Below are 23,101 nucleotides of genomic sequence, written 5' to 3' on the forward strand. Positions count from 1 at the left end.
TCACCCCATAATCCCACTTTCACACTTTAAAAACATCCAAATAATGAAAAAAGGGATTCATTATCCTCTAATAATGTTAGTATTTGTTAAGCGCTTACTATGTGCCAAGCACTGTTCTAAGCGCTGGGGTAGACACAAGGGAATCAGGTTGTCCCACGTGGGGCTCACAGTCTTAATCCCCATTTTACAGATGAGGTAACTGAGGCAACGAGAAGTTAAGTGACTTGCCCAAAGTCACACAGCTGACAAGTGGCCGAGCTGGGATTCGAACCCATGACCTCTGACTCCAAAGCCCGTGCTCTTTCCACTGAGCCATGCTGCTTCTAGCCTTTCTTAGAGTGAGGCTTCTTATAGACAGCCTGACAAAATGGAAAGAGCACAGACATGGTTTGTGAATCAGGAACCCTGGTTCAAGTCCCAACTCTGCCACTGGCCTTCTGTGTGATGTTGGGTAAGTCACTAACCCTCTCTGAGCCTTAGTTCCTCAAAATAAAATAAAGACACATAAAATGAATAATATTATAAAATGAATATATTTATTCAAAATAAGATAAAATACCTGTTCTCCCTACCTCTTAGATTGTCATCCCCATGTGGGACAGGGATCATACTCAATCTGATTATCAATCGATCAATAAATCAGTAGTATTTTTGAGCACCTTCTATGTGGAGAGTACTGTATTAAGCCCTTAAGAGTAGAGATAATTATCATGTATCTACTCAAGAACAGAGCTTGACACATAGTTAGCTGTGAACAAATTCCATCATTACAATTATTATTACCCTAGGGCCTAGCCACAAGGTAGTGTGGCCTATTATAAAAAACAGGGGACTAGGTGTTAGGAGACTCAGGTTCTAACTCCAGATCTGTCACTGACCAGCTGTGTGACCTTGGGCAAGTCACTTAACCTCTCTGGGCTCCAGTTTCTTTGTAATAAAAACTATTAATTGTCATATTTGTTAAGGGCTTACTATGTCTCAAACACTGTACTGAGCAATGGGGTAGATCCAAGATGATCAGGTCCCACATGGAGCTCACAATCTAAGTAGGAAGGAGAAGAGTATTAAATCCCCATTTTGCAGATGAGGGAACTGAGGAACAGAGAAGTAAAATGACTTGGCCAAGGTCACCCAGCAGACAAGTGGTAGAGCTGGCATTAGAACCTGAGTCCTCTGAATACCAGGCCCGGGCTCTCTCGATTAGGTCACGCTGCTTCTCATCTGTGGAAGCACCTGTGGAGATCTTCTCCACACTGCCATAAAAACTGAATTTATCTTTTGAAATGGGCAGTAATGGCGCTTATAATTGCAAGAAATACAAGAAATTTCCTAAAACATTATAGACATGCTCAATGTTAAATGTCAAAACAACATTACCAACACGTTCCTGGGACATAGTTTAGAGAGGCATCGCTCCATCACAAGAGCCGAGCCTTCAAAGGGAATAAACAATCACAATCACAATTAATTTCTGCTAGATTGTAAGCTCCTTGAGGACACGTATCTTGTCTAGATATTCAATTTTACTGTCCAAGTACTTAGTAATAATAACTGTGGTATTCGTTAAGCATTTACTATGTGCCAAACACTGCAATAGATACAATTTAATTAGGTCAGATACAGTCCCTCTTTCATGTGGGGCTCATGGTCTAAACAGAGAGAAGCGGTGGGGCTTTGTGTATAAAGCATGGGCCTGAGAGTCTGAAGGACCTGGGTTCTAATCCTGGCGCCTCCACTCATCTGCTGTGGACCTAGGGGAAGTCACTTGGGCAAGTCGATAAGCTTATAAATTGAATGGGGGAGGAACTGTGTATCTCACTTTCCTATGTAGTCTCCCTAGCATTTAGTACAGTAATTGTAATACTAACAATGATAACAATAGTAATTTTTGTCTTGTCATATGCTGTTGAGTCATCTCTGACCCATAGGGACGCCATAGACACAGCTCTCTCAGAATGCCCCACTTCCATCTGCAATCGTTCTGGTAGTGTATCCACAGAGTTTTCTTGGTAAAAATCCAGAAGTAGTTTACCATTACCCCCTTCCGTGCAGTAAACTTGAGTCTCTGCCCTCGACTCTCTCCCCCGACACTTCTGCCCAGCACATTTTTAACCTGTAGCAGATTGCCTTCCACTCGCAAGCCACTGGCCAAGCTAGGAATGGAATGTGTATGCCTCTGCTTGACTCTCCCTCCCGTAGTTGAGACTGGTAGAGTACTGGAAACTCTCCAGGTGTGACTCTGAGAGAAGAACAATAATACTACTAATAATAACGAAATTGGGCTATTTGTTAAGTGTTTATTATGTGTCAAGCACTATATTAAGCATTAAGCCAGATACAAAACAATCAGGTCTCACATGGGCTTCACAATCTAAGTGGGAGAAAGAACAGTTATTGAACTGCAGTGTAATACTGGCAAGTAAAGAGAGCAGAACAAACTTTACATGTGCTTAGTGAGGATGGATGTGCTAGATCTTTTCAGCCCCACCCAACTTCACCAGTAGGTGATTGGTCACGGTTGGTTACATCATCTTTGACAATAAAAGATAGATCTATCTGCCTGGACACACAAGTAAGTTGGGGTTAGTCCAGATTTTGCACGAAAACATATGCAGCGAATATTTTCCCTTGTCAGAATAGCAATTTTCTAAAAGTCAACAAAAATATGAACTAGAAGGTCAAACTTCCTGGCCTCTTAGCAAAATCAAAATGGATTTTTAAGGTAATTTCAATCATGTCTGCAATAGATGGATTGTGCAAAATATTGGGATTTTCTGTTAAACATCTAAGGAACGGAGGTTGTCATTGCTCCAAGAGTATTTGCTGAGCTAATGGAAAATTCAGTCCTGAATCCTAATAATACATAGAATCAATCTGCTTTCTAATTGTAGGACATCCTTTGGGTTAACCGTGGTAAACACATTTACAAATCCCTTTCTGTTGATCAGCGCATTCCTGCTGCAACTTTATTGGTAGATTTTGTTTCATCACATTGAGCACTGGAATCTGGGCTTTTTATAAAGCATCTAGAGGCCAGCTGCGATTCAAGATGTCATTCCAACATTACATCCTTAAAATGGAAGATAGTTTATGATCCTACCCTGTTGCAAATGCTTATATGTAAAGTATGCATTTATAAAATGTGAGATATTTCCTATTCTGGTTCTGACAAATAAGTATCCTATTTATGATTGCCTGTCTCCCTGCTAAACATTAGATTTTCTGTGCAGTATATATGTGTATGTGTACACACACACACACACACACACACACACACACACAGAGATACATCATTTGTACTCAAAGAAGATGGCACAGACTATGAAGTTTATCTGTGGGTGACATGTGTGGTTGAAAAGACTAGTTCGAGACACACAATTGAAACTGCATCATGTTCACATAAGAACTATGGTGGCCATTTTTATACTAGTTAACCCAGTATATTGCAAAAATGAAAAGCTAAAATTTCATTTCAATGTGATAGCAAATGAACATCTCGTGGCCTGCTCAGAAATGTTACCCTCTTCCTTTCCTGTCCCTCTTATTTTCCATATTGCTCTCAGCTACAACTTGCCATCTATCCTGTGATGTTATAGCACCAGATCTGACCCCATTCTACATTTCAAAATGATGTGGTTAAGAAATCTGATTGCATGGAGAAAAGATGCATATATTGGCTGCATCATGTTATGAGGAAATGGATAACCACGTTGGGTTGGAGAAGCTGAGTGGAGTTCATTAATTATGGCTGTTACTGGAGGTTATATGACCTTGATGAAAAAAGGGGGTCAGGTTCAAGACATGGGGGAGGTCTTGCATGACTCCACTTGGGTAATAGAATGTGAAGCGGGAGGCCAGGTGGTAAAGAAGAGGCCAGGTGGTAAAGAAGAGGCCAGATGAAAAGCCAGGAATGTAGGCAAGATATAATTTGGAAGCCTAGGTGTAAGACAAAAGGCCCGGTGTGCAGGTGTGTGGAAAAGTGGAAGACCAGCTGTTATGGGAAATATACTGATCACCCAAAGAAGAGAAGTCGCTGAGTTAAGAGATTGTGTATCTGGTAGAGTAGGACACAGGGAGAGCTTATGCTGTGAACTTTGGACCAACACAGGACACGGGGAAGCATCGGAGAAAATCTCTGGAAAGATGACCATGAGCCCCAGCATACCTTCAGGTAAGTTCAGAGGGTCTTGGAGGGGGAACTAATAGATCCAGCATTTAGTAGGGTGCTCAATGCATATTAATCTGATAATGATAATAATAATAATAATTGTTATTATTTTATTATTTTTAATCATTGCAGTGAGAGTGGTAAAGAATGGCAAAGCCCCTGGAACTGATGGTATACCAGCTTATACCTGGTAGTACAAAGGGGATAGTAAGGATATTTGCCTGCAATAGATATGGTCTACTGAGAGTTGGGAGATCTGGGTTCTAGATTCAGCTCAACCAACGGCCTGCAGGGTGATCTTGCGTAAGTCACTTAGCCTCTCTGGACCTCGGATTCCTCATCTATAAAATGGATATAAGATCCCTGCTCTCTCCATATCTTCGATTGTGAGCCTTGTGTGAGCAGAGGCTGTGTCTGATGGGATTATGTTGAATCTTCTCAGGTGTTTACTAAGCACCATAATCATCAATCCTCAGCCTATGAAATACGGAAGAAGTGCCAGGATTTCAAAGATGCTGTCATTATCATAATCCTCTAGAAGAGCTGACTGCACAAACTATCCCGGAGTCTCCTGACTTGCCCTTTTGGCCAGATCTAAGCCAAAGTCCTCCTGGCCTGACTTCTGAAGAGCACTGTCAGTTTCAGACAACAGCAGGACACAGAAAACATGATATATGCCCAGAGTCAAGTACAGTGATCAAATATTACCAAACAAAAACTCTTCACTATTGGCTTCAAAGCTCTCCATCACCTTGCCCCTTCTTACCTCACCTCCCTTCTCTCCTTCTACATCCCAGACTGCATGTTCCACTCCTCTGGTGCCGCTAACCTTCTCACTGTGCCTCGTTCTCGCCATTCCCACCGTTGACCCCTGGCCCACATCCTAACTCTGGTTTGGAACACCCTTCCTCCTCAAATCCACCAAATAATCACACTTCCCCTTTCAAAGCCCAACTGAAGGCTCACCTCCTCCAAATGGTTAACCCAGATAAGCCCCCGTTTTCATCAGCTGCCTGCCCCCACCGCATCACCCCGACTCACTCCCTTTGCTCTACCCCCCTCTGCACCCCACAGCACTTGTGTATATGTGTACATATCTATAATTCTATTTATTTATATTGCTGCCTGTTTACTTGTTTTAATGACTGTGTCCCCACTTCTAGACTGTAAACCCAGTATGGTCTTTATTGCCGAACTATACTTTTCAAGGGCTTAGTACAGGGCTCTGCACACAGTAAGCACTCAATAAATACGATTGAATGAATGAATGAATGAATGAAATATTGCCATGCAAGTGATTCCAGTATTGATGTAACTATGCTCTCAACTTGTTGAGTTGATAGAGCTTCTCAGGAGATTGGAATTGAATTCTGACACCAGATTTCAGATTCCATGTTAGATTCTCATGAATAAGAGAATAAATTAAAGAAGCCTGGAGTCATCTTAGAATCTTAAAGCTTAATCTAATTATGGCCTTTATTATCTCATGCAAGATTATCAGACTGGACATAGTCCCCGAATCACCGGGAGCTCAGAATCTACCCTATCCCCATTTGACAGCTGAGGAAATTCATTCATTCGAGGAGGATTAGGATGGAGTAGGAGCCATTTGATTTGGCCAGAAGGTCATTTGTGACCTTTGAGAGGGCAAGAGGTCATGACTTGCCTAAAATCACACACCAAGTCATGGGAAGAGCAGGGACTAGAGCCTAGATCTTCTGACTCCCAGGTTCATGTTCATTAATTCATTCATTCAATAGTATTTATTGAGTGCTTACTATGTGCAGAGCACTGTACTAAGCGCTTGGAATGAACAAATCAGTAACAGACAGTTCCTGCCCTATGACGGGATTACAATCTAATCAGGAGAGACTGACAGACAAGAACAATAGCAATAAATAGACTCAAGGGGATGAACATCTCATTAAGACAATAGCAAATAAATAGAATCAAGTTCTTTCCACCAGAACCTGCTTATGAGAACTTTATTTACATTTAGAAACTTCACTCCTTCACACAAGTAGAAAGAGGTTAAGCTTGAGCAGCAACCACACTGATCTGCCCTGCATCTCATCGTTCAACTGATTGCTTTTAATCTTGACATCCCAAGGTATCAGCCAACCATCTGATACTATGCTCAACCCATCTTCACACAAGGCTCACAATCTAAAATGGAGGGAGAGCACTTTATCCCTATTTTACCCTATCCCCAGTGAGGAAACTGAGGACCAGAAAAGTCATGTGACTTGTCCAAAATCACACTGGCAAACTCCCTGTTGGTGGCAGTAGGATAAAAGGACAAAGTTGGGTTGAAAATGTTAAATTCAGTCTGTGAGCCAGACAGATGAGCCAATTTAGGGATTTCTTGGGAGATACTTAGCAGTGCATGCCTGCAAAAGCAATTCTTTATATTTTTTTTTCCTGCCTGCCAGGAATAATCTCTGTACATGTTAATTGGTAACTAACATTTGAGCTTGTCCAGAACCCATCCTGGTTAGCCAATCAATCAATTAATGACATTTGTTCCCGGCCCTCCTAGATTTTAGGGGCCTAAAGATGGAAGAGTAGAAGTCTGGTAGATATGGAGGGAGGTGGGAGTTCCAGGTTCGGAGAATAACGCGAGCAAGGGACAGTGGCGAGAAAGATTCAATATGTAAGCTGGAAAAAGCTCGTGAAGAAGGTCAACAGTGGATTTTGGTGAAAATCAATCTATCAATAGTATTCATTAAGTACTTACTGTGAACAGAGCACTGTACTAAACACTTAGGAGAATACAATATAACAGAGTCAGTAGGCACATTTCCTGCAGTGTGCTTACAGTCTAGAGTCTGAAAACTACAGTTATCCCGTGAAATGTGAGACAGCCTATTGCCAGTGGACAAAGTGAGAATTCAGGTACAGTTATGAGGACTGGAATCAAAACAAAAAAAACAAACAAAAACAATGATCTGTACATATTTCTCGGTTGTTGGGTTCTCTGGGCTTTAAACATTATTTTAAAATTGGAGTATTTTTATCCTTTAAAAAAAGACAAACGATGTTCCTGTCACCTCTAAAAAACAGAGGAAAAGTCCTAGTGAGTAGAAGTTGAATGAAATGCTGTTTTGAGAACACAACTTTGAACTTCATCTCCAGACTTTTAAAGGACAAAATTCAATGTGCTATCAATAGACATAGAAAACTAAAAATGCAATTCATCGCTAGGGTAGATATTTTAAATTTAACATAGCAAAATATCCTTCACCCTGCATATGCCTAAATATTAATAATTTCTCATCTGATGAGAAGATCAAAGGAGCAAACAATTCCATTATGCAAATATCAGTAATTTATTGTGTAGTTAGAAAATCACAACCTCTAAAAATAAATGTTTATGACAAACTAGCTCATGCATATAAGTGGATGAACTTTTGCATCCATCTTAATATTCACCAAAAGGCATTTGGCCCCTGCATTGTTTGAGGTTTGTGCTTCTGTTCAAGTGGCCCACATGGCAGTAGTAGTGAATAGAAGTAATAATAGTGATGGTATTAATTGTGTGTTCACAGGGTGCCATGCAGTATACTAAGCACTTGGAAAGTACAAAACAATCAATCGTATTTATTGAGCACTGACTATGTGCAGAGCACTGTTCTAAGTGCTTGGGAGAGTACAGTATAACAGAGTTGGTAGGCACATTCCCTGACCACAAGGAGCTTACAGTCTAGAGAGAACATTCAGCAAATGACACATTCCCTACCCATAATGAGCTTTCACTCCAATGCGGGGTGACAGACACAACAGCATTTACAATCCGAGTAATCAAAATAAATAATTCAAGAAGTGCATATGTGCTAAGGATGGGTATTACTTATGAGCACTGTTCTAAGCCCTGGGGTAGATACAGGGTAATCAGACTGTCCCACGTGAGGCTCACAGTCTTAATCCCCATTTTACAGATGAGGGAACTGAGGCACAGAGAAGTGAAATGACTTGCCCACAGTCACACAGCTGACAAGTGGCAGAGCCGGGATTCAAACCCATGACCTCTGACTCCCAAGCCCGTGCTCTTTCCACTGAACCACGCTGCTTCTCGATGATTATTCCCTGATGATCTCAGGGCCAGCAAAATAAGAATCCATGGCCACTACTGGATTCCAAGTACAGGAGCTATAGTTGTCCAGTTTTATACTGGATAGTTTGGTATTTTACATTTTACATTTTATTTTACATTTAGCACTCAGCCTCCCTCTGCAGTAGCCCCTGATACTGAGTCACACGGCTCGGAAATGGCGCCCATGTTTAGAAGAATCTGGGCAAGAAGAACAACGGCCATTGGGTGAACTCTATGTTTTTCCACAGAATGGCTTGTTTTTGAAGAGGATTTTTTTTTTTCCTACATAACATGTTGAATTGAGTTGGGACACTCTGAACAGGTGCTTGGGGGGTGACTGTGTCCCTTTAGCATGGCTAAGGAGAGCTTAAGAGGAGAGCTTCTGCCATGTCAATGAAGGGCTTCTGCTTTTGGAGACAGGAGAGCTTGTGTGCACCTGGGAGCAGATGGAAAAAAAATACCTTGGCCCAGGGGAAAAATTCTGGATGTTCTTTGCTCTCTACCTGCTAGGTCTTAATCTGCTCTGCAGACCGTATCCTCTTTCTCCAACACTGTTCTTAACAGGACACCCTCTTTTTAAATCTCCATCCAGTTTCCACCTCCCTCTACATTAAAAAGAAGTTCTTGACCATTGGATCCAGCTTTCTGTTTCTTTCTGCTCTGCCCTTTTCATATGCTACTACCTCCCCTGTGATCTTTGCTTCTCCCCAATGAACCTGATCACTGGGCTTTGTTCTCTATTATTCTCATCTCCTATCCTTTGCTCATGCCAAACTCCCTGTCTAGAATTCCTTCTCCCTTCAAATCTGAGAGACTCCACACCACCTATCTCTAAAGCCTTCTGAAAACCCACTTCCTTCAAGATGCCTACCCTGATTAATTTCCATGACCCCTGGTCATGTCATCCCAACAGCCACCCTTAGCACTTACATATACATATGGAACACATGGATCAATATATACATATTTACATATACATCTACCTATGTAGATGTAGATGTATATATACATACATATACATCTACCTATACATATGTAAATAATAATAATAATAATGTTGGTATTTGTTAAGCGCTTACTATGTGCCGAGCACTGTTCTAAGCGCTGGGGTAGACATAGGGGAATCAGGTTGTCCCACGTGGGGCTCACAGTCTTAATCCCCATTTTACAGATGATGGAACTGAGGCACAGAGAAGTTAAGTGACTTGCCCACAGTCACACAGCCGACAAGTGGCAGAGCTGGGATTCGAACTCATGAGCCCTGACTCCAAAGCCCGTGCTCTTTCCACTGAGCCACGCTGCTTCTCATATTTATATATATATATATATATATATATATTGATCCACATGTTCCATTTATGTCATCCTTACTGGAGATGGTAAGGCTCTAGATTGTAAGCTCATTATGGGCAGGGAACATGACTGCTAATTCTGTTGTACTCTCCCAAGTGCTTAGTACAGTGCTCTGCACATAGTAAGCGCTCAATAAATGTGATTGATGGATGTCATTATTCATGCATTTTTCCATAGTCTTGCTCTTACCAGTTGTGTATATGTGTTCCGTCCCCACATTGGGTGTCTCCTATTTGGGGCTTACCGTTTTCTCTCTTGTTAGTTTGGAAGCTCCTTGAGCACAAGGATCACGTCTTTTGCTTCTATTGTACTCTTCTAAACATGCTGTGCAGTGCGCTAGTCTCAGAAGACACATAATACAATTGATTGAATGAATGAATGAATGAATAACTCGGGATGCTCTCTCATTCACAGAGGTACATTCTTACAGTAAAGACTACTCCCAAGAAAACCTGCTTTTTCGTGATTTAGGGCCACACAGTGGTTGATCCAAATTGGGAACAGTGTTCTGTTCTTAGCACTCGAGCACTCAACACAAAGTAGTATCACATTCCCTGTCCACAGGGAGCTTACTTTCTAACTGGGGAGAAAGATATAAAAACATATATAGCTAGAGTAATCAAAATAAATAACAGAATGCACAGTTAAAAAATGTTGAGAATGAATATATATGTAAGTAGTAGACATATACTATAGTAGCAGACATCCTACTACATATGTAGTAGAAATGGCTGGTGGGTTAGTACAGCTTGGGGTATAGGTGTAGAGTGTGAAATTGAGAAAGCTTTTTGGAGGAAATGGGATTTTTAGGAAGACTTTGAATGTGGGGAGAGCTGTGCTCTGTTCCATTTGGGAAGGGAAGTAGTTTCAAGCCAGAACAGAGGAGGGAGAAACAAGAGTGAGGTAAGATCTTATTGCCTGATTACCTTTATCTGCTCCAAGTAAAACTTTTCTTCTCTTTCCTCTAAACTAGAAAACAAATTATTTCCTAACTATATGAAAAACAAAATCTCCTTCATGCATTTCAATTGCTTACATATCACAGAAATATAATAACTGAGTAGAGTAATCTAATTGCTAAAGTTAGGAAAACAAGTTTCATACTTTCTGCATTTGAAAAAATTGCATCTCACAAGTCATATAGCATTTTGTAACACATTGACGTTCTTTTATTACAGTCTAGTAATTAGGCTAAGCTTATTATTTTTCTTGAAAATTGGGATGAACTCATATGCCTTTCCCTTCCCTTTTGACAGAGAAGGAAGGCGAAGTGCAGGGTGAAGGTTCACCAACATTCGAAGAGGGAGATTGCTTCACTGAGAAGCAGGAGTCAGTTTTGTACTAGCATTGCTAACTACTGAGCACCCACTGGGTTCAATATCAACCAATCACTCCTACTTATTGAGCACTTACTGTGTTTAGCACACTGTACTAAGCTCATGGGAAAGTAATAATAACGATAATAATAATTGTGGTATTTGTTAAATGCTTACTGTGTGCCTAGCACTGTACAAAGCCCTGGGGTGGATCCAAGCAAACTGGGTTGGACAAAGTCCCTGTCCCACATGGGGCTCATAGTCTCAATTCCCATTTTACAGATCAGAGGCACAGAAAAGTGAAGTGACTTGCCCAAGTTTACAAAGCAGACAAGTGGCAGAGCCAGGATTATAACCCATGACCTTCTGACTTCCAGGCCTGTGCTCTATCCACTACGTTATTCTTGGACATGGTAGACAGAGTCCCTGCTCATAAAAAGCTTATAGTCTACAATAATCTTTCCTAAATACTTGGGGAATATAAAATAAAGAAGTGACTCATTACCTGCCCACCAAGAGCTGATGTTCTACGGGGAGAACTGAAGAACCAGTTTAGCAAAGATAGTCTCATTTCTGTGTCATTTGTAGAATTATTTAAAATTTTCTAGGATTACCTTTAAAAATCCAGAACTGTCTCCATTATAAAGGGATGTATGAGCCACCAAGTAATAATGGAATATGATCAATTTGGGATTGCTATTCTGACTCCAGCTTCCAGCAGCAACATGGCCTAGTAGAAAGAGTGAGGGCCTGGGAGTCAGAGGACCTGGGTTCTAATCATGGCTCCACCACTTGACTACTGTGTGACCTTGGGCAAGTCACTTCACTTCTCTGGTCTTTGGTTTCCTCATCTATTAAATTAGCATTCAATCTTTGTTCTTCCCCCTACTTAGGCTAGGAGCCCAGTGTGGGAAAGGGAATGTGTTAGAACTGATTAAATTGTATTTACCCCATTGCATAGACCTGTGCTTGACATATAGTAAGTACTTAACAAATATTATTATTATTACTATCATTATTATTACTCAATCAATGGTATTCATTTAGTGCTTACAGTATGTAGAGCACAACACTAAGCATTTGGGAGAATACAATGCAACAGAGGTAGCAGATTCAATCACTGCCCACAATGAGTTTACAGTCTAGAGGGGGAGACAGACATTAATATAAGTAATTCATTATATATAATTTATAGATTTGGCGACTATCAAATATCCAAAGGTCACAGATGTGCATAGATGACACAGAAAGGAGAGGAAGCCAGGGAAGAGAGGGCTTAATCAGGGGAGGCGTCTTGGAGGAGTTGTGACCTTAATAATGCTTTTAAGGAGGGGAGGGTGGTGGTGTGGTGTATATGGGGGGTGGGGTGGAGAGTTCCAGGCCAGGGGGAGGATGTGGGAAATGGGGCAGTGGTGAGATAGATGAGATTGGTGCTAGAGAAACAAAGTATGCGGGCTGGGACAGTAGTAGGAGATCACTGAGGTGAGGTAGGATGGGGCAAGCTGTTTGAATGCTTTAAACCCTTTGATAAGGAGTTTCTGTTTGATGCGGTGGTAGATAATAATAATAATAACTGATGGTATTTGTTAAACGCTTACTATATGGCAAGTACTGTTCTAAGCGCTGGGGTAGATACAAGGTAATCAGGATGTTCCACACGGGGCTCACAGTTTTAACCCCATTTTACAGATGAGGTAACTGAGTCACAGAGAAGTTAAGTGACTTGCCCAAGGTCACAAAGCAGACAAGTGGCGGAGCCTGAATTAGAACCCATGGCCTCTGATTCCCAAGCCCGGACTCTTTCCACTAGGCCTTGCTGCTTCTGTAGATGGGCAGCCTTTGGAGCTTCTTGAGGAGTGAGGAGACATGGAAGGGAGTGTGGAGAGACAGAAGGCTGGGAGGTCAGCGAGGAAGCAGATGCAGTAGTCAAGGGGATTAGATAATAATAATAATAATGTTGGTATTTGTTAAGCGCTTACTATGTGCAGAGCACTGTTCTAAGCACTGGGGTAGATACAGGGTAATCAGGTTGTCCCACGTGAGTCTCGCAGTCTTAATCCCCATTTTACAGATGAGGGAACTGAGGCACAGAGAATAATAATGTTGGTATTTGTTAAGTGCTTACTATGTGCAGAGCACTGTTCTAAGCGTTGGGGTAGATATAGGGTAATCAGGTTGTCCCACGTGAGGCTCACAGTTAATCCCCATTTTACAGATGAGGTAACTGAGGCACAGAGAAGTTAAGTGACTTGCCCACAGTCACACAGCTGACAAGTGGCAGAGCCGGGATATGAACCCAAAGTGCTTGGATCAACATGGGAGCAGTTTGGAAGGAGAGGAAAGAACTGATTTTTGCAATGTTGCGAAGGGAGAACCAACAGTATTTGGAAACTGATTGGACAGGTGGGGGGAATGGAAGAGATGGGTCAGGGACAATGCCAAGTTACGGGCTTGGGGGATAGGGAGGATAGTGGTATTATCTACAGTGATATATCTACAGTGATAGAAAAGACAAGGAGAAGACAGGGTTTGGGAGGGATGATGAGGAGTTCTGTTTTGGACATGTTTAGTTTGAGGTGTCAGCGTGACATCCAGGAAGAGATGTCCTGGAGGCAGGAGGCAATACAAGACTGCAGAGAAGGAGAGAGAGATCAGGGCAGGAGATGTAGATTTGGGAATCTGCACAGAGTTGGTAGTTGGGACCATAGGAGAGAATGAGTTCTCCAAGGAAGTCGGTGAAGATGGAGAATAGAAGAGGACACAGAACTGAGACTTGAGGGACTTCCACTGTTAGAAGGTGGGAAGCAGAGGAGGAGCCAGCAAAAGAGACAAAGAAAGAGCAGTCAGAGAGATAGGAGGAGAATCAAATGTGTCAGTGAAGCCACATTATTATTCTGTGCTTTGGTGCATCTTCAGGCATCGCTCCCTCCAGCAGTGATTGCCATTCCTGTTTCCAGCTGGGGGAGTATGACCATCAGTTCCAGATTCTCAAGCCTCACTCAACCCAGATCTCTGAAAAGATCTGAAAACTGAAAAAAAACAAAACACAAAACACTCTGGGTTTCTGAGCTTATGAGAAAAGAGCCTCAATTAGGTCTTTGTGACCCATTCACTTTTTCAAAGCCCCTCTCCAAACCACCCCCCTGCCCCTCCCCCGACCACCACTTTGTACCCTGTAATCACAATGAGCATTTGGTACCCCTATGAGAATAGTTCTTACATTTGGGATTATTGTTACTAATTGCTTTTTAACCAGAAGCCCAGCAATAGCATGCCCTATAAAAACAATAAATTCAGAGGCAAACACCCAAGAAAAATATGCCATTGTCCCAAAAGAAGAATAAATCTAAAAGGGAATGTGATTCATACAATTCTCATTGTAATTCAACTTGCTGGAAAGGCTGAGTATGATTCTTTCCACTCTTTTTGCAAAACAACATAAAAAGCAGCTGTCTTGGGAAACTGCAAAGGCAAAAACACAGCAAATGGCTGAGTTGGAATAACAAGGTCATGTTAACATTTCTAGGGAAAGGATTTAATAAGCAAATTTAACAAAAGTAAATGTTTATTTCTCTGACATATGTGTAAGGGACTACCTGGGCAGGTCTCTGTATGTGGCCCAATCTTGTATTAGAAAGCAAAGAAAGGAATTCAATAATGAGTTTCAAATCTTTCTAACCTTGGACCAAACATCTGCCTTCATATTCAAACGTGCCTTAATTAGGATTCCGAGACACTTGAATTACTGCTCATTTTTCTCTTTCTCCAAACAAACAGGTTTAAAAGATGGTGTACAAGAGGTATTCATAATAGTAATAGCAATGGTATTTATTAAACATTTACTTTATTCCAAAGCACTGTGATAAGCAGGGGGATAAGTATATATTTAAGGAGAGAGAGAGGGAGAGGGAGAGAGAGAGAAATAGATGTCACTTATGATGTGTGTTGGAAATGTCAATGCAGGATTCCCAAATCCAGCCACACTGTGCACACACAGTGGATAGAGCAAAGGCCTGGGTGTCAGAAGGTCATGGGTTCTAATCCCAGCTCTGCCACTTGTCTGCTGTGTGACCTTGGGGAAGTCACTTCACTTCTCTGTGCCTTAACTACCACACCTGTAAAATGAGGATTGAGACTGTGAGCCCCATGTGGGACAGGGACTGGTTCCAACCTAATTTGCTTGTTTCCACCACAGTGCTTAGTACAGTGCCTGGCATATATTAAGTGCTTAGCAAATGCCATAATTATTTAGGGAGACAGCATGATGTAGTGGGTAGACCATGGGCCTGGGAGTCAGAAGGTCATGGGTTCTAATCCCAGCTCTGCCACTTGTCTACTATGTAACCTTAGGCAAGTCACTTCACTTCTCTGTGCCTCGGATGTGCCTCATCTGTAAAATGGGGAATAAGACTGTGAGCCCTATGTGGGACGGAGACTGTGTCCAAACCAATTTGCTTGTATCCACCTCAGCACTTAGTACAATGCCTGACACATAGTAAGCACTTAAAAAATACCATAATTACTAAATGGTAATAGTGTGTGTTCAGTGTGCTAATATGTTCATTTTCTCTAGCACCTGTCACTGTTTCCACTTCTGTCTCCTTGTCTCACAACCCTTACAAAGATTTTGTTCAAACACAGCCACTCCTTTCTTGATGGTTGTGGGCAGGGAGTGTGTTTGTTGGTTGTTGTATTGTACTCTCCCAAGCAGTTAGTGCAGTGCTCTGCACACAATAAACGCTCAATAAATACAATTGAATGAGTGAATTGGTTGCTGCATGCCATGCTGGTTTATATGCAGCATTTGACTCCTACTTTTCAACAGCGTTTTCTGAGGCACTGTTGGACTGTGTCCTTAAAATATTTCCTCTGTCCTCCTTGCTTTTGGTTTCTCAATCTTAGTTTGACATTCAAAAGCTTCTTGGGTACTCTACTGTCACTCATTCTCCTTTACACATCCTACTCTGTGTGGTCACATTGAGGTGAGTATAGCTTCAATGCAAAGAGACTGACTTTTTTCTAGGATTTATTGTTTGTCATCCAATTCTGCAATTTCAAGAAGTACTTAGCCTATTCAGTGAAAGGCAACTTTTGTCCATACAGATGGACCATCATGGTAACAGATCTGTTGTGATTATCTAATGATAAATTGAAATGGGCTTTCATAATCCCAATCAAATCAGTCACAATATTATAGAGGGAGGAGGAGGGAAGGACTTAAAATAAGGTCAACTGAGCAGTGTGCCGTTGGTAATACTGACATTAAAATTCATTAGTGCGATCACCACAGGGTACTAAAAAATAGAGAGTTATAATGAGGGATGGCTGAACTTGTCTTTCCAAATTCCTATCACTATTAATCAATCAATCAATCAATCATAGTTATTGAGTGCTTACACTGGGCAGAGACATGTTCCTTGCCCACAAGGAACTTACAGTCTAGAGGGTGAGACAGACATTAAAATAAGTCACTGATATGTACATAAGTGCTGTGGGGCTGAGGGTGGGATGAATAAAGGCTACAAAAACAAGTGAAAGGGCAACGCAGAAGGGAGAAGGAGAAGGGGTAATGAGGGCTTAGTCAGAGAAGGGCTCTTGGTGATTTTAATAAGATTTTGAAGGTGGAGAGAGTGACTGCAATCATATTATACAAAATAGAAGCTCTAGGCCAGAAGGAGGATGTGGGCAAGGGGTGGGTGGCAAGATAGATGTGATCAAGGTACAGTGAGTAGGTTGGCATTAGAAGAGCAAAGTGTACGTGCTGTGTTGTAGTAGGAAATCAGCGAGGTATGATAGGACAGGGCAAGGCTATTGAGTACTTTTAAGCCAATAATAATAGTAGTAATAATGATGGTATTTCTTAAATGCTAACTATGTGTCAATCACTCTTCTAAGCCCTGGGTTAGATACAAGCTAATCAGGTTGGGTGCAGTCCCTGTCCCATATGAGGCTCATATTCTTAATCCCCATTTTACAGATGAGGTAACCGAGGCACAGAGAAGTGAAGTGACTTACCCAAGGTCACACAGCAGAAAAGAGGCGGAGCTGGGATTAAAACCCAGGTCTTTCCGACTCCCGGGTCTGTGCTCTATCCAATAGGCCATGCCCCACACCACACAGTTATCTGTACCCTGGCCAACATTTTTTAAAAATATGATATTTACTAAGCACTATGTGCCAGGCACTGTACTAAATGCTGGGGAAGATACAAGATAAACGGGTTAGACACAGTCCATGTCCCACATGGGGCTCACAGTCTTAATCCCCGTTTTACAGATGAGGTAACTGAGATGCAGAGAAAGTAAGTGACTTGCCCAAGGTCACACAGCAGACAAGGGGTGGAGGGAGATTAGAACTCAGATCCTTCTGACTCCCAAACCCCAGGGTCTATCCATTAGGCTAGTAAGCCCGTCAAAGGGCAGGGACTGTCTATCTGTTACCAATTTGTACATTCCAATCGCTTAGTACAGTGCTCTGCACATAGTAAGCGCTCAATAAATACTATTGAATGAATGAATAAGTTGTTTCTGTTTGATCTGGAGGGGGATGGGCAACCACTGGAGGTTCTTAAGGAGTGGGGAAATATGGACTGAATGGTTTTGTAAAAATATGATCTGGCAGCAGAGTGAAGTATGGACTGGAGTGGGGAGAGACAGGAGGCAGGGAGGTGAACAGAAAAGGCTGAGGCAGTAATCAATGAGGGGTAGGATAAGGGCTTGGGTTAATCTGGTAACATTTTGGATGGAGAGGAAAAGTTGGATTTCAGTGATGCTGTGAAGGTGGAACCAAAAGGATTTGGTGACAGATTGAATGTGTGGGCAGGATAAAAGAGATGCTGCATGGCTTAATGGATAGAGCAGTGGCCTGGGAGTCAGAAAGACCTGGGTTCTAATCCTGACTCTGTCATTTATCTGCTGTGTTACCTTGGGTAAGTCAATTAACTTCTCTGGCCCTCAGTTACCTCTTTTGTAAAATGGGGATTAAGAATTTGAGACCTACATGGGATAGGGACTTTGTCCAACCTGATTTGATTGTATCCACCCCAGCGCTTAGTACAGTGCCTGGCACATAGAAAACACTTAAATACCACCCTTATTATTATTATTAGATGAGTCTATGATAATGCCAAGATAATGGGCTTGTGAGGCAGGGAGGATGATTGCTTTATTCTCTTTCCTGTTTCTAATATTCATAAATAATTTTTGTCTGCCTGTCTCCCCTTTCAAATGTAAGCTCCTTCAGGCCAGAGACCATATCTTTTGCATTGATTGTATTCGTCTGAGTGCTTAGTACAGTGCTCTGCACACAGTAGGTGTACAGTAAATACCGCTGAGTGATTGATCAGTATCTAATCAACATCTTGCTGGAATTCCTTCTTTACTTATACAATGTTAGAACAACTGGGAAGAGAGAGTCCAAAGGAAAAATGCAAAGAGGTTAACTGGTCTTGGAGAAAGAGTAAAGGAAACAAACCCTTTTTAACCAGAGAAGAAAACTGAGTCAAGAATATGAAACTAAAATAGCCATAAAGGGAAACCGACTCCACTTTGTCCCTTTGCCGGGTATAGAGGTGAACACTTGGTAAATATGGGAAGATGCATTAGGTGTTGGGTAATGGCCACCATTTTGCTACCAGTGAATCTGATAAATTTTTCTCCCCAGGCCCAAGTGGCTGGGAGAGATGGGCAAGATCGCTGGTAGTATTCTTCAGAAAGACGGTGTGTGAACCTCCGGGTGCAAGTGAATGTGTGGGAGTTGTGCTCGGGAGGGTGTGAGTGTTGAGAGGGAGGATGTGTGATTTGCCAGGGGAAATTATGTTTCCATCGCAAAGAAACAAATTTCTATGCTAAGCCTCCTCGCCTTCACAGCAGTATGGCAGCATTTTCCTTGCAAAGACGCCTGTAAATAAAATGAAATTAGTCATTGTAAACAAAATAGCGATTACTGATTGTTTAACACAGCTAATCTTGAGGGGAAATGGTCTTTCATTATTTTGGAAACTTTTGTAAAGTTTGAGGGCCAAAAGGATAGTCAAAATCCCTGAGAATGCAAGAATACTATTTTATGGGTTTATAGCAATTAAAAGAGGCCAACTGAATGCCATTAAATTGGAAAACTACATTTTAATATGACTGGAGGGGAAATTGTTTGCAGCTGGTGAATGGGATGCAATAGTGATGAATGGTAGTGGCCATGATCCTTGAACATAAGGACTCACTACAATATTGCACACATCAAGGGCACGGGCTTTGGAGTCAGGGCTCATGAGTTCGAATCCCAGCTCTGCCACTTGTCAGCTGTGTGACTGTGGGCAAGTAACTTAACTTCTCTGTGCCTCAGTTTCCTCATCTGTAAAATGGGGATTAAGACTGTGAGCCCCACGTGGGACAACCTGATTCTCCTGTGTTTACCGCAGCGCTTAGAACAGTGCTCTGCACATAGTAAGCGCTTAACAAATACCAACATTATTATTATTATCCAGGCCTTACTTATTTACTTAGGGGAAAAAAAACGAATTAGAGTCACAACATAAACAAGTGTGGTGTTGAAGCAAAAGAAATAATTACGCAACTGTGTGGTTAGAGGTGAATCAAACCTAATTCTGCACTTTGGCACAGTTCATTGGATTTGGAAAATGAATTCATGCAATGTGTCCATTGATACGATAAAGAAATTGAATAAAGGAATGTATTTCAACCTCAAAGTTGATGTGTATGGCAGTATCTTGAGAAAGGCAGAATGTATTAAGCAAATTGAAGGATTTTTGCAGTGAAAAAGTGGGATGGAAGAGGTAAATAGGGAAGATAACATTGCTTATGATGCATCCACCAACCCTCATTGAAACGTTCTCCTTTTAGCACCTTCTAATGCAGGTATTCAGGACAGCACTTGCTTGATAAAGCTGCAGAGTTTGCCTTGGCCTAAGCACTTACTTTCCTCTCCCTTTGAAGTATGAGGCCTGAAGTGAGTGATAAAAGCCCATTTCAATTTAGCATGATGGTGATAATGGTGACTGATCTGATTAGCATGGGTAATGGCTGATCTGTTAGCACAAGGCACCATTTGGTTGGAGAAGATGGGAAAGATAACACTTTGAATATGAAGGGCTGTGTTTACAAATGTAATGATGATTATAATGATAGTAATAATAATTGTGGTATTTGTTAAACGCTTGCTATGTGTCAACCCCTGTTCTAAGCACTGAGGAAGACACACAATAATTAGGTCAGACACAGTAGCTGTCCAACACAGGGTTCACAAGCTAAGAAGGAAGGAGCACAGATATTGAATCCCCATTTTACAGAAGAGGTAACTGAGGCACAGAGAAGTTAAGTGACTCAGAGCTAGGATTAGAACAGATCCTCTGACTCCCAAGCCCCGGCTCTTTCCATTAGGCCATGCTGCACCTCATGTGAGCTCACTGTGGGCAGGAACTGTCTCTGTTTATTTCTATATTGTACTTTCCGAGAGACTTAGTAGAGTGCTCTGCACACAGTGAGCATTTAATGAATACGAATGAATGAATGAATGCACACCCAAAACATTTTAATTCAAAAGCTTTCATTTTTCGTTCATAGTTATATTGCTATTTGGTGATGCATTTCTATTAATTATGCCTTTATTACTGTTCTTTAATAGAGTTATACTATTTTGGTCAGTATTTTGGATCAAGCAAAAATTCCTCATTATTAGCTTCAAAGCTGTCCATCATCTTGCCCCCTCTTACCTCACCTCCCTTCTCTCCTTCTACATCACAGCCCTCACACTCCATTTCTCTGGTAGTGCTAACCTTCTCACTGTGCCTCATTCTCACATGGCCCGCCTTCGACCCCTGGCCCACATCCTACCTCTAGCTTGGAATGTCCTCCCTCCTCAAATCCACCAATCACATTTCCCCCCTTCAAAGCCCTACTGAAGGCTCATCTCCTCCAAGAGACCTTACCAGACTAAGCCCTCCTCCTTTCCCCACCATGCCAACTCACTCCTTTTGCTCTACCCCCCTCCCCACACTACAGCACTTGTGTATATATATACATATTATATATTTATTATTTACTATTTAATAATTAATTATTCATTAATTATAAATAATAAATAGAATTCTATTTGTTTATATTAGTGCCCCTTTACTTGTTTTGATGTGTATATATCCATAATTCTCCTTATTTATATTGATGCCTGTTTACTTGCATTGATGTCTGTTTCCCCTCTAGACTGTGAACCCATGTGAGCAGGGATTGTCTCTCTTTATTGCTGAATTGTACTTTCCAAGCACTTAGTACAGTGCTCTGCACACAGTAAGCGCTCAATATATACGATTGAATGAATGAGTGAATGAATGAACTAGGCAACAGATTGCCCCACTTTACATCATTTTCAAGGGGAAATTAAACTCCACTTAGCACTCTTTCACTTAATACTCTCTTCTGAGAAGCAGTGTAGTTTAGTTAAAAGAGCCTTGGGCTGGGAATCAGTTAATCATGGTTCTAATCTCAGACCTGTCACTTACTTTCTGTGTGATCTTTGGCAAGTCAGCTTCTCTTCCTCATCTGTGAAATGGGGATTAAATACTTGTTCACCCTTCCCCTTAGACTGAGACCAACATGTGGGACAGGGACTGTGATCAATCAATTGATGGTATTTATTGAGCACTTACCAGGTGCAGAATACCATATTAAGCATTTAGGAGACTACAATGCAATACAACGTGTAGGCATAATCCCTGTCCTCAAGGTGTTAGCTATCTATGAGGGGAGACATATCTTAAAAAAAAAATTACAGATAGGGGAAGCAAAAATGCATGAGAATATGTACGTAAAAGTTGAGTGAGTAACTTGAAGCAGATGGGAAGGAGTTTCTGTTTGTGGAGATGGATGAGCAACCATTAGAGGTTTTTTGAGAAGTGGGGAGATGTATGCAGAATTTTTTTTTTAGAAAAATGATCTGGGCAGCGCAGTGAAATATGCACCAGAAAGTAGAGAGGCTGGAGGCAGGGAGGTCAGAGAGGAGGCTGATGGAGTGTAGTCAAGGTGGGATATGATCAATGGTTGGAGGGAGAGGAAGGGGCAGATGTTAGGGATGTTGGGAAGATAGAAATGACAGGATTTAGTGACTATGTGGATTAAAAGAGAGAGGTGATTCAAGGTTTTGGGGATTGTGAGACGGGGCGATGGAAGTGTTGTCTACTGTGATGGTAAAGTCAGGGAGGGGAGAGGGTTTGGGTGGGAAGATGAGGAATTCTCTTTTTGAGGTGTTGGTGGGACATACAAATAGAGATGTTCTGAAGGCAGGCAGGAGGAAATGAAGAACTGCAGAAAAGGAGAGAGGTCAGGGCTAGAGAAGTAGATTTGACACATAGAGATGGCATTTGAGGCCGTGGGACTAAGTTCTCCAAGGGAGTGGGTATAGCCGGAGAATAGAAGGGGACCCAGAACAGAGCCTCCACAGATGCCCACAGTTAGAATATGGGAGGCAGTGGAGGAACCTATGAAAGAGACTGAATAAGCGGCCAGAGAGATAAGCAGAAGAACCAAGAGAGGACAGAGTCAATGAAACCAAGGCCAGATAATGTTTCAAGGAAAAGGGGGTGGTCCGCAATGTTGAGGACTGCTGAGAGGTCGAGTAGAGTCCATTAGATTTGGCAAGAAGAAGATCATTGATGACCTTGGAGAGGGAAGTTTCAATGGATTGGAAGGAGAGTAAACCAGATCGCAAAGAGTGAAGGAGAGAGTTGCAGTAGAGGCAGTGGAGGCAGTGGGTGTGGACAAAGGGTTTGGGGGAGGAATGGTAAGAGGGGAGATGGGGTGATAAGTGGAGGGTGCAGTGGGTAGAAGGAGGGGTTTTTTTTACTAGTATAGGCGATGCACGGACATGCTTGAAAGCAGAAGGGATGGAGCCATTTGGAGAGGGAGCATTGGAAAAATGGTGGTCAAGGAAGAAAGAAGGAAAGGGGCAAATATTTGAAAAAGATGGTGCAGGGGCAGGAGATGAGGGAACATGTGCAGACTGGAGGTTTAAGGAAGGAGTTCGAAGTCTGATCTGGTTGCATTGTGTCTACCCCATTGCTTAGGACAATACTTGGCACAGAGTAAGGAGTGGTAGTGGTAGCTAGAGTGTAGCAGTTCTCTCATTTGGAAACAAATTTCCCATTTGATTTCACAGGCTGACATT

At 41.8% G+C, this 23,101-nt stretch overlaps 1 non-coding gene across 1 annotated transcript; it reads right to left on the reverse strand.

Moving 5' to 3' along the window:
• Positions 1 to 2,111: 2,111 nt before the first annotated feature.
• On the reverse strand, positions 2,112 to 2,249 carry LOC114807052. Its single transcript, XR_003755105.1, has one exon. It is a non-coding gene; the product is annotated as a small nucleolar RNA SNORA7 (small nucleolar RNA).
• Positions 2,250 to 23,101: the final 20,852 nt, after the last annotated feature.

Source organism: Ornithorhynchus anatinus, chromosome X1, assembly GCF_004115215.2.
Source record: "Ornithorhynchus anatinus isolate Pmale09 chromosome X1, mOrnAna1.pri.v4, whole genome shotgun sequence".
Taxonomy (NCBI): domain Eukaryota; kingdom Metazoa; phylum Chordata; class Mammalia; order Monotremata; family Ornithorhynchidae; genus Ornithorhynchus; species Ornithorhynchus anatinus.